Here is a 12,864-nt window from a genome sequence, read left to right as displayed (position 1 = left end):
ACAGGTTGTGATGTGTGAACCAGGCTAACCTTATAGCCTTTCAAAGAAAGGACACGGTAGGTTTTAGTTTTCATGACCAGTATGCAAAGGTTTTATGTACGGGATGTGGAACAATAACAATTCAATCTGTAATGCCCTGATTTTATTGCATAAGACTAACATCGGAACCAGGTGTGTTGCTAGGTCTGGAAAAGATCCGGGGCTATGCTAATGTCAGGACTGTCGGAACTCGGGGCTAGCAAGCCTTTAGGCTGTAGTCCCTGAGATTCTATCCAGGGCTACAACCAAAAGACCTGGGGCTATAGCCCCCCCACCCAGCAAGGCCTCTGATCAGCACTATATCTGTGCGTAATGTTCCTGGGAGGAATTCTGTGCTGTTGGATCTGGCTCTGGGGCACCTGGTCCAGACGGGCCAGGCACACCGTTGCTGAGGACACCCAACAATGACAATTTATGCCGTGTGCATGCAGCCACTAAGGTAGGGGTCACCCTGCTGCGACCAAGATCATCCGGTCTGATATGGGAGCTGGGCTCACCCAGCAGACAGTCCCGGGCTCAGTGGGCACATGTTCCAAGGAAAAACAGGTCGTGATCACACTGTAAAGCTCACAGTAACCAGACATGACCACCAGTTTGCCACTCATGGAGCCTGCTGCCGTTCTCGGCAAGTGCCGGCGGGGCTCCTTTTATTAGCAACCAGTCATGACTACGCCAGGACCCACACTCTTAAAAGGGCAACGCCACATGTGCCACGATCTTTATGTACTACTGGAATTACTCTCCCAGTGCTGTGGCTTCCTTTATGTCAGTAAGTGCTCGCTGAGCGGTAATGTGACCTTAGGGGCAGCAGAATGTTAAGACTGAATGTGGTTGTTCAAGGCCAATGTCAAATTGAGATTATAACAATTCCATCTGTGAGGGTGGAATAGCTTGAGCTTATTTGATTTTTAATAGTAAAATAATGTGAGTAGACCTGTCTCTGAAAGTGGGTTGTGCTAATAGGACGCCTTTTTCATAATGCTCCTGGCTGAAAAAGCGTAGTGCAAACATGTTGCTCTGCTGAGCCTGTCTAATAATCAGACCTCTCAGCAGATGCCTTTTAGTTTGGCAACAATACGGCCACAAAGTAAAATGTGCATTCAAGCAAACACCTCATGGAACCAAAAGCTCAACAGTCAGTGTTTGATTTTAACTGAGGGCAATCCTGGTCCTAAATTAAATTATAAAATTGTGCCCTCCCAGAACCTGGTGGCAGATGAAACGCTAAATATTAGCTATGTTAGCTTTTGGCAAGGTGGTCCCTGTGAATCCACACTTACATACTGGCCAAAACCTACTAGTGTCTTTTTAATGTCAGCTTGGTTGCTACTCACTGACAGGGCCTTGTGAGCATCAGTGTCTGTGAACTGGGTTTCTCTTAAAACAACCATTTGGATCAGCCCACGTGTATCCCCCATATTATCTTTTTGGGAAGGCTAGTTGCTTCCTCCTAAAGACAGGCCATCTCTTCAGGGAATCACTGCCTCAAAGGCAAGCCCTGCCAGGATAATGGGGAGCTCACACCACAGTGGTACTTAACAGAGACTCTCTGGCAGACAGAAAAATGGAGCAGAGTAAAGTAACCCAGGAGAGGAATTTCCAGCAAGAGAGGGGTTCCACCATCTTGTGATTTCCGAGGGCTCCCAAATGTTCTGCACCTGCCCCCCACTTCCTTCCGACAAAGCACCCTCGATATGGCATCACCAAACAGAAGACTCTGAAACCGAAGCCAAGAGTGGACCCCTAAGAGAAGGCTAGAATGGAACAAATTAGCTGTAGTATATTGTCTATCTAAGTGGGGGTGACCCCCTCTGTTGAAACATCTTTGGACTACCTAAAATGAAGATTACACCAGGAACGGTGCTTGGGGTACAGTCAGCTCCAAAGTTTTCTTCCATAAAAGTGAAGACAGACTTCTTAGAAAAAAGGCAAGCCTTTTCTTTGAACTGCCCCAGAAGAACATTTCATTTAGGGCGACCCACTAACAGGATAAGGCTTACTGCAAGTTGAGACCTGTAGTGGCAGGATGCTGATCCCTAGCGGTGACATACCCTTTAAGTACTTTCTAAAAACCTTCCTAGCTCAGAAGTGCATATCAAGGACTTACTTTGCCCTGGAGACTCTGGACATGGTCCCTGAGAAACCAGAGGAGTGAGGATAGCTCAGGGGCAACATGCTCGCCTTAGCAACAAGACGACAAGGAGCAACACAGGTTCGATCCCCGGGTCTGCGCTTATGAACCTCTGGGTATGAAGCGCGTTATAAATAACCTATCATATCAGAAGTGAAGTAACAGGTCTGAACCCTGTTTGAAAGATTTAATCTGTTTTTGAGCCGACTTGCCTGTTTCAAGCCACTGCAATCAGTCAGTGCTGCCGTTAGCACTTGCTGCTTTTGATGCACTGTGGAGACGTCCAGCCACTGACTCGGCCCATTGCCCGCCTGCTCTCAATCATTTTCTAGCCAGTCGCCATTGAAGCACTGCATCACCTTGTTGGATCTCTTCAAGCTGACTTGACTGACTTGAGACACCTATTCCACCCATCGCCTGTCTGTTCTTGACTCGATTTGAGCCGATCACTGCAACAGGGCCTCACCAAGCTGATATAACTTTCGCGACACTCACAATCTATTGGGAGCAAACCGACTTGAGACGTCTCAATGTTGACTGAACCCATTCCAAAGCACCTAGAAACCTAATTAAACAATGTCCAGCCCCAACACTGTCTTCAGACTCTTAGTGCCCCATTTGATTGCTTCTCTTACAGGAGTGGGTTATAGTGTTTTTGATTAGTGTGTTTGTATTTTTAGTTTAATTAAAATGTTCTATTTCTATAGAACGCTGGTAGGCCATGCGTTTCATTTGGTACCACAGTAATATTGTTGTTTGGTCTGCTTCTGTGCTTGGCCCCTCATGAAAAGTATAACCTGCCCTCGGCCCATGCTACATTAAAGCCGTGAATGTGTTATACCTGTCGCGCTGCGCCTGTTTCACCTTATGATTGGGAACACTGCTGGTTGAGTAGTAGTGTAGGGCTGAGTAGGGGTTTTCCCTATTACTCATCCCTGTACCGGTGTAGAGCAATGGTCATTTCGTCAAAGAGATTCTCTGAAAGCCCACCCCCCTACAAATCAAGATGAGTGAGATTATCTCTGCAGTAGCGAGATATGGTAGGTCTGGGATACTCCAGACTAGTTTACGATCTGTTTTGCACAGCCGGATGAAATAAAACATCCCTTGTATGGAACACAGTAGTGAGAACCTAATTTTTGAGTAATTTAGTTAAGGGGCTAAACTTGCCATTGAGGTGCTTGTTGATTTCTTGTGGCTTGTAACATACACAGCACCTCTTCATGCACAAACGTGGCTTCCTTGAGGCTAGCACGAGAATCTGCTGCGCTCACTCTTTATGGGATTCGGGTCAGGGCGGGGAGATTCCCCATTCACAGAATCCATGGTTGGAGTCCTGACCAGTCTTGACATTCACGCAAATCAGGACCTGCACGAGCCAAGGCACATGTGCATTGCTGGGGGTTGCTATGGTGAAAACTGGTGAATCTTGAATAATTTCAAATTTAAAAAAATACATATATTTATTGGCATTTGTTTGAATAACAAACTGAAAGAGGCCCATCGCCCCACCCCATTCCCTTCTTTTAACAAGATGTATGTTAACACTTGTATGTACAAAACTACCCAAACCTGCGCCCCTCCCTGCCGTGCAGCCTCCCCTCCCCCGGTCTCCTCCTTCCCATATTCCTCTTCTGGTCCTTCAATTCTTCCAGGTTCCCCCTTACACATCAGCTCCACAGCTCAGTACATAATACAATTGATATCTATTCAACAAATCCTGTGAGCGGTAACCCTTTGCTGCCCCCCTTTCTACCAATTTCCCCCAATCCCACTGTGTCCCCTAACCTCACACCCTCCACCCCTCTGCTTTGTACAATTCCCCCCATTCCCTCTCCTCATGGGGGCTTCAAATCCGTTGAAGAACAAAGCTCACTCAGCATTTTACTCCAGTACTCCGTTATCACCTCCTCCTGTTCAGGGTCCGTGATTGCCTGCAATATCTCCAATTCAACCATCCCCTATTAGCATACATCTGTCCTGCACATCGCCACAGACGTCCTCTCGGGCCTCTTTCAGGCTATAGCTATTCGCCGTTTAGCAAGTGTCAATAGAAACCGAGCCAACCTGATTTAACGACTTATATCGCGTTCCTCCTGGCAGCATGCCCCACAAACACACCTTCGGATCACATTCCAGATTGGAGCCCAATAATTCATTGATCACTGAAATGATCTATCCCCATTAGCGTGCCACCACCACAGACCCCTAGACCATATGCCAATGCCCCGCAGACCTTGCTCCTTACTGCCTGGTAGGTACGGGAGATCTTGGCCCTCCGCCCGGCCTGATCTAGCAACACCTGCATCAGTGGGCTTATATCCAGTTCCTCTGGTATACCCTTCCATAATGCCGCCAATCTTTTTACCACCACCCAGTATGTTAAAAAATGCCCCTTTGGGATTCCATACCATGTGCTCCATTCTGCAAACGTCATTAGTTTCCCCCCTCAAATAGATCCCCCACTACCCGGCACCCTTTGTCCTGTAACCGTCCGATCCCCACTCTCCCAATGATTTGCCACAGCTTTAGGGTAGCGCTCCATGGCAGATCTGCACTATATAGCCCCCGCAGCACGCATCGTCCCAAGGTGCCTCTTCCACACTGCTCGTACCCTCTGGAACACATTCATCGTCCCCTTAGCCTCTATCGTACCCCACAACAATTTCACCCCCCGTTGAGACGCCGGAAGGGTCCCCGCCATTCTTTCAGTGACTCCCCCCAGTGAAAATATGTTTAATTGCCTGGTAAACCCAGGCCACAGTCTGGGCGAGGGCATCGTAATGTCGCCATCGACACCCTTCTCCTCCCTGTATTCCATAGCAATTCCCCAATCGTTTCATCCAGCCTCCAGAAAAACACCTTTTTGATCACATATGGAATATTGACAAGGTAATTTAGCAGCCTCGGCAATGTTACCAATTTGCAAAGTGCCAACCTTTCCATCAGTGACAACGGCAGCTTTTTCAAAAACTGGATGGAGTCTCTTATCTCTGATAGGGCCCTCCTTGTATTGTACACACATTTATCCTCTATGTCATGGAAAACTCGGATCCCCAAATACCGAAAGTACTCACCGACCCACCGTATCCCCCAATCTGGTAAGGCAGTCAGGTTTTCCTTCCTGAGCCCACCCAATGGGAACAGTAGGGATTTATTGTTGTTGATACAGAATCCAGACAGCTTTCGGAAGTTTCCTAACACCTCAGGCATCATTGGCATCTTATCCCGCTGGTCTGCACTTACAGCAGCAGATAATCTTTGTATAGCGAAACCACATGTCGAATCCCCCCACCAGGATCCCCGCTTCACCCATCTCCTGTCTCAAGTACTGCGGCAACAGTTCTAACGCCATGGAAAATAGGATCAGAGAGACTGGGCATCCTTGCCGTGTGCCCCTGCCCAATGTCCACTGCCGTGATACCCAGTCATTAGTCTTTACCTCTGCAACCCGTCCACTGTTCAGTAGACTCAGCCAGCAACAAATATTCACCCCAAACCCATAGGCCCATAACACTTGGAACAGCCATTCCCATTCCAGGGAGTCAAATGAGGCCAATGCCACCTGCCCATCCAGGTGTTTAACCTGGTCCATCACATGGCAAGTTGACAGCACGGTCAATGCCTTATGATGTGTGGCTAACACCTTGGCCAATCTTTGCCCCACCTGCATTCCTTCGACCCTTTCCTTATCCAGCTTTGCCATCTGCCTTTCAGCACCCACCAGCACTCCCTGCAGCTCCCGTCTGCCCCAGTAGCCTTTGATATGCCGACCCCTCTAATCATAGCCTTAAACGCCTCCTACGAAGACCCTGCTGTCGCCACCGACACCTCATTGAGATTGAAAAACCGTTCTACTTCCCCCTTCAAGTCCCCCCTGATCGCTGTGTCCTCCAAGGCCACAGCCTGCAAACACCATAATTTCCTCTGAGGTCTCCGCCGTGACCCCCGCCGTGACCCCTGCATCCTTGTTACCCGAGGAGAGTGGTCCGAGAGGGTGCACCCGTAGTGTTTCTTCCCTTCAAATGAGTGGACATTTTTCATCCCCACAAAGATATAATCTAAGCAGAAATGCAAACCATGCACTCCCGAAAAATAGGAATAACCCTACCTCTCCCCATGCGTCTGGCGCCAGTACTCCAGCAGACCCAGCTCCTCCACCACCTTTTTCAATGGCACCATCTGCTGCTTCTGCAGCCCCGATATCCCTGTACTATATAGATCTGAGTCCTCCCCAAATACACAAACCCTCCCTGTACTCCCTTACCAGATCCATCACAGCTGGAAAAGAATCTCTAGCATCAATATTCGGTGCATAGGTGTTCACCACACACATAGCCCTTTCATCTAACCTTCCAAGGAGCACCGCTGTCCTCCCAACCTCGTCCATCAGAACCTTCTCGGTCTTGAAAGGGACCCCAGATGGCACCCAAATCAGCACCCCTCTAACGTGGGATGAGCATGATGTTCCCACCAACACCCCCCTCCATACACTGTCTCCGGAGTGCATCCAAATCCTCCCTGACCATGTGAGTTTCCTGTAGAAGCGCCACTTGCACCCTATGTCTCCTCAGAAACCCACCCACTCGCTGTCGCTTGAGCTTTTTCCCCAGCCCCCGAACATTCCATGTGCCCATTTTCAGGCCATCACCCCCCATATTGAATTCGCCTTGCATGTCCCTTTCCCTCCTGGGCCTGATCACTACCTCTCCCACTCATCTCCCCCATATCTTTACAGTAGCTTGCACTCCCCCACCATCGACCAATATACTCCTTGTACTTCCTGTTGCCGTCCGCCTCACAACATCGCCAAAATCACAAATCATCTATCCTCCCCTCCCTATACCCGCAAAACTCCCTCCTTCTCCCACCCGCTTCCTCCTCCCCACCTGCCTCTCCGATCATACCCTCTCCCTCCCAGCCTCCTTCCCTCACCCTTTTCCCCCAACCCAACCCCTCCCCTTTCAACTAATCTCTGAGTTGTCCCATCCACGTCTTCCACCCCTCCAGTGAATCGGGAACCATGACTTGTGAGTTCTAAGTCGTTCAAGCTACTCCCAGTAAGCCATTTATGCTTCAAATGTCATTTCTAAAGCTGCAAGTTGTCTGTTACTGTTCTGATCGCCCTGGTCTTGTAAATGTTAGTCCTATGTAAGCTTCTGTACAGGCGGGAATGTGTCTAATGCAAGGACATAATTTTCCCATGGGCATCAGTATCAAGAATGCAGGAGGAAAAGGGACAGTTCCCAGAGGTGAAGTCGAGAGACTTGTGGGGACCACTTACCTGCAGATGTTGAGGTGTGTCACATGGCAGACATGCATTGGCCGATTCCTGACTCTGGGTTTTCTGTGCTAGCACCAGAGGCTATTTTCCTCTTTGCTGCTTCTCTTGTGTTATGTTCTGAATGCCTGCAGGATACCTGAGAGCTTGGGTGAGGGAGGGTGGCTTGAAGACTCTCTAGACATCATGGCGGGAGGAGTTAACGTGGTTGCATCAATGTATGACTGAGGAAACTGGTTTGAAATGAAAAGGGCAATATGAACAAGCAACTGGCGGGTTAGAAGTCATGGATGGCTCAGAGATTCTGCAAACAATGGTCCAAAATGCCTCTCCTGCTGGGGCTATCCCACACCCACCTAGTCAGCTCAGCAAGACCCGTAGTGGGACCAGTTGAAGCATGTTACTCCTAGAGATCACAGCTAGGGCTCTTAAGTCTCCCTTATTCCCGGAGGGCTCAGATGACTGCACTGAGGCATGGGGAGGAGAGATCTGGCACACAGATTGGCACAGGGCTCCTGGTATATTACCCGCTCCCTGCAATGTATAGAGACCCAACAACGCCTTAGGAGCTCCCAGAGTGATATGGACCATTGCTCTTGATCAGTATCACCCCAAAGCCCAGTAAGCACGGAGGGGGTCCCCTGGTTTCCTTGTGTTGCATGGAATTGGGCACTGCACAAACATTAGTATTTCTTAAGCATGGGTGAAGCATGGATAGAGGCACTTTGTGGGCACGGGTGTAGCAGAGGTATGGGTGTCACATGAGTATAGGTGACTCATGTTGCAATGGCATTGGTGGTACATGGATAATAATGTCACGTGGATATGGGTACATTTTTGCCACAAGACAGGCATTAGAGTCCCATGGACCTGGGTGTTGCATGCAGGAATTTTGGTACTACGTGTGTATGATTCTGGGCCTACAACAGGATATCGCTTAATAATGCTTTGTCTTATATCACACCATTTTCCGGGTGGTGCATCCTAAGCAGACTGAGATCCTAAGTGGCACAGCGAGTAGAGCTTTCGGTTTGACATCCGTGCAGAGCCTGCTAATGCAGGTTTGAATCCCAGCGGGGCCAAACTCAGCCTTTCATCCTTCCGAGGTCGATAAATGAGCACCACACGCTGTGGGTAATAATAAGCAGCACTCAGATACCTGAGGGTTCGTAGCGCTATATAAATGCCAAATTATTATTATTATTATTATCCTGCTGTCCCTGAGTGAGACTTAACTCAGACGAGGTACACACGCTTTGAGACGACTACAGTTGTTAGCGGGCGGAGTATAAAAACCCAATAGAAATAATATTATGAAGGGATGTGTGCAGTGCCCCAGATAAGATTTTTAGGTGGGAGTATTTTACTCCCTATTTTAAAACGTTTAGAGTAAATGTGATTTCAAGAGAGTAAAAACAACTTTTTTCCTTTGCAAGAGCGTAAAATGTATGTGACCTACAGCCGACGTGTGCAAAAACTATATGGAAATCATAACCATGCAGCAGCTTTCTGCATTGTGAAAGAATTCACCTTTCATTATTTCTGGAAGGTTGATCTCTCCTGTATTAAATGTTGAAAACACAAAAACCTAGCCAATTACATAGTAAAGCAAGCATGAATTATATTGTGTGTTTTGAGGTTCGATAGCAGAATTGTCTTTTGATGGTTAATGAAAGTCCTTGTTTCCTGGAGCTATTACAACCTAATGGTATGCCAATGTTATGATACAACAGTGCAGAGAGGCAAGGACTCCATGCTAAATTCTATATTTATTGTCTAGGGAGGATAGCGCAGGGCCAACATGCTGGCCTTGGACGCAAGACGACACAGAGTTCGATCCCCAGGTCCGTGCTTAGAAACCTCTGGGTATTAAGCGCATTATATCGCTTTTGGCAAAGCGCTGTACATAGAACATATTTATCACAAACAGAAGTAATCCTTTATCGACCATGAAGGGCTGAGATGGCCTTGCCAGGATTCGACCCTGCAACCTGCAGATCATGCACAGATCGCAGCAACGATTGCTCAATCGGCTGAGCTATCTTATTGGCTAACATCCTTCAGAAGTCAGTTAACTGATGTATACTATTCACAGTGCCTAGATGTTGGACGAACCATGTATGAAGCGCTAAACACAGTTGAATACCCATCTGGATTATCACAGGGACAGGTTTTGCTGGGTTTCTATTTCCATTACAAATGTAACTTTCATTTTTTTTTTTAACAGCGCTTCCACTTCCTGGAGAGTCAGGTTTTGGATGTTTTAATTGCAGTCTTGAAGATTTGAGAGGTTAGAACACCTGTGATTGGTGTAATGACAATCACTGACCCTTGAACAAAGACTCTGCTGCCACTGACCGTTTATAGTAATATACCCCATTGACTGCAAGGTTGAATGGATGTAAACTAGACCGTGCATAATCATTTTACACACTGTTTTTATAGTTAGAGTGTAAATTAAATGTAAGTGTAAAAATTATCTGCCTATGCATGATTATGCACACAGTTCAGGAAATTGGAAAAATACAATTGTGCAATACTGCTTTACTTTCACTGGAAAAAGCATAATTTGTTACAAAATATTAATTCTCAATTGCGAGTTTTCCATATGATTAATTTTACAATATTAAAATGCTAGGAAAAGAAATATGCACAGTGCTTCCATTTGCAGCAAGCAACACAGCATAAGTGGAATGGAAAGAAACCATTCCTTTTGTTATGGTGTGCAGTTTCTTTTTTTGAAAGGCATTAGATAAATACATCTGTTTCAGAGGCGTTTATACATGGCTTGCAATTACCTCCATGCAGATTAAAATCAAAAGAAGAGTTCTGGTTTCTGTCAAGTAACAGGACCTTTGCACTGCCCTCTGCTCTAAACTTGTGTGTAAATGTACACAGGAAAATAATAAAGCTGGCGTATTTACAAGATTTTTATGCGTAAAAAGGCCTGGTACGCACCTTATCTGAAGGCCTGGATGTGTGGCAATACACTGATGTGCGCTCTGTGTACTTGACGCCACAATTAATATTTGTTTGTGCCTCAATAAGCATTTGTTTGTTTGCACATACTCGAAGGATGGTTTTTCAGTTGCTGCTGCAACAAAATATTCCTTTGCATCGGTGCACTGACCCTAAAAGCGTATGATTGTGCATTACTGTGGCATCACACATTTACGATCAACAGAAATTACACTGAAACTGATTGTGATGTTGCAGTAGTTTCACAGCTTACAGGAAAAGCGTGTTCAGTCGTGCTTTAGAAAATGAAAATGACTCTCATGTGTTATGCAGTAAAAGATGTAGGGGTGGACCTTTAATCACCTTAACCCAAAACAGGTCCACCACTTAAGAAGCAAGTACACGGTTGTACATAAAGCAAATTTATTGCACAAAAGCTCCTGGGAGCGGTTAGATGGTGTTGCAGGACCAAACTAACCCAAGTCCCAACAGTACAACATAAGTTTGCAGTTCATATACGTTTTGCAACAATTTAAAACACTCCCAGATGCTTTTCTTACCCTCCACCCCCCAAATATTATTGGACAAAACCTCTTGAAACAAATCCCATCTTACTCCAATTCTTCCATTTTCATTGGTCATGCTTATCTTCATTAGTATCTTCAGATCATATTCAAAACACACCTCTTCTTGGGATTCGTTGTAGTAGGTCCTGACATCACTAAATGGTTAAACATTGTTATTGAAAACATAATTCATTGCTAGCTAATACCTTTAACTTTAACTTTAAGTACGATTGCACATGGTTCTACTGACATATTTTGGCAAATAGAGAGAGGTCTGCTTAAACAGGCTTTTCTTTGAACTATAGATAGCCATCTCCATTCCACAGACTCCTGGTTCCTTAATCTAATTTATGCAGAAACATACATCCTCTGATGACCTGAAAAAATATTTACTATCACCAAACACATGAATAATCCCCTCTTAAGATTTTAATACAAAGGGCTAGATAACATCTGTCCCTGAAGCTTGCCCTGTTCGTATGACCTTCTTACTAGGTAACTTATTCTCTTTCCCGTCAAGAATGTTCTTGTTACTCTAGAATGCCTGTGTAACAACTAACCATGGAAAAAAGCACCCATATATGGCAGACAGTTATACATTTGCAGTATGACAGTATTGCAGTAAGGTTACAAGGGAACTCTCTTGTTGTACAGTCTAGTTGAAGAGCTTTGTTTTCAAGGCTCTTCTGAACACAGTGAAGGAGGTTTCTTTTCTGAGCGTGAGTGGCAGTGCGTTCCAATTTTTGGTGCTAACACAGAGAAGCTAGCACCTCCAGCGTTGGCTCTTTTGAAGGAAGGGACTGTGAGCTTGTGTGAGTACTGGGCCCGTTTTGGTCTGAATGCATTAGCATGGTGAATTGTTTCTGACAGGTACGACGGTGCAGAATGGGAGAGGCACTTATGGGTGATATCGAGAGTCTTGAAGAGTATACGCCCTTTGACGGTGAGTCAATAGGCTTCTCGTCTGGCTTCTGAGAAATGGTCCCTTGTAGGTATGCTTAATGCCGCTCTGAGGGCGTTATTTTGTGTGATTTGCAGTTGGGTAATGTTTTTTGTTGAGGTGCCTAAGAGCAGGACATTACAATAATCCAACTTGGCCCCACTGGTGTCCCTAGCTATAGTAAGGCAGGTTTTTGCGGAGAGGTAGGGTTTTACTGCATCCATGATTTTGGTCGTGAGTGCCGCTGACTATGAGATGGTGGTATCCAAGTACACACCCAGGGTTTTGACCACAGCAGAGACCGTCATTACGGTATTCTCAATGATGAAGGTACTGTATTGTCTGTCTAGCTTGTTAAGAATTTCCTTGGGGCCTACCAGGAGGATTTCTGTTTTATCTCCATTGAGACATAGACCGTTGGCCGCCATCCAGGCCTGGATGATGGCATAGGTCCTGGTAAGGGTGTTAGAGTCTTGTTCATAAGAGCCTGAAAGGGGGAGGAGAATTTGTGTGTGGTCTGCATAGTTTGTAAATGCTATGCCGTGCTCATCTAGATCATTGAAGAGGGGAAGGGTGAAGATATTGTAGAGGGTGGGTGAGTTACATGAACCTTGTGGGACTCTACAGTGAATGGGGCATGGGACAGCACATTCCTGATCAGAGAAGACTCTCATGGCTCTTCCTTCCAGAAAGGAGGTGGTTCAGGCTGTAGTTTCCTGGGAGAAATGGGCCACCTCCCTGAGGTGTCTGCAGAGGATGTTTTGGTCAACCAGATCGAAGGCGGCAGACAGATCAAGGAGAAGGAGCAGCGCTGGCTTACCTTTGTCCATAGTTTCAAGTAACTGATTCTTGAGGTCGAGCAATGCTGACTCAGTGCCATGACGTGAATGGAATCCAGATTGCCTCTTCCCCAAGATATTATTAGCTTCTAGATATGTCTGAATCTGAA

General features: G+C 46.3%; 1 protein-coding gene across 2 annotated transcripts in view; it reads left to right on the top strand.

Moving 5' to 3' along the window:
• The window catches only part of ARHGEF3 (Rho guanine nucleotide exchange factor 3), a 1,464,987-nt gene that overhangs the window by 671,889 nt on the left and 780,234 nt on the right, over positions 1 to 12,864 (top strand). The window lies entirely within an intron of this gene.

Source organism: Ambystoma mexicanum, chromosome 2p (genome assembly GCF_040938575.1).
Source record: "Ambystoma mexicanum isolate Mex_15411 chromosome 2p, UKY_AmexF1_1, whole genome shotgun sequence".
Classification (NCBI taxonomy): Eukaryota; Metazoa; Chordata; class Amphibia; order Caudata; family Ambystomatidae; genus Ambystoma; species Ambystoma mexicanum.
The sequence above is the reverse complement of the archived record's forward strand: the minus strand, read 5'-3'. Positions and strand labels throughout refer to the sequence as shown.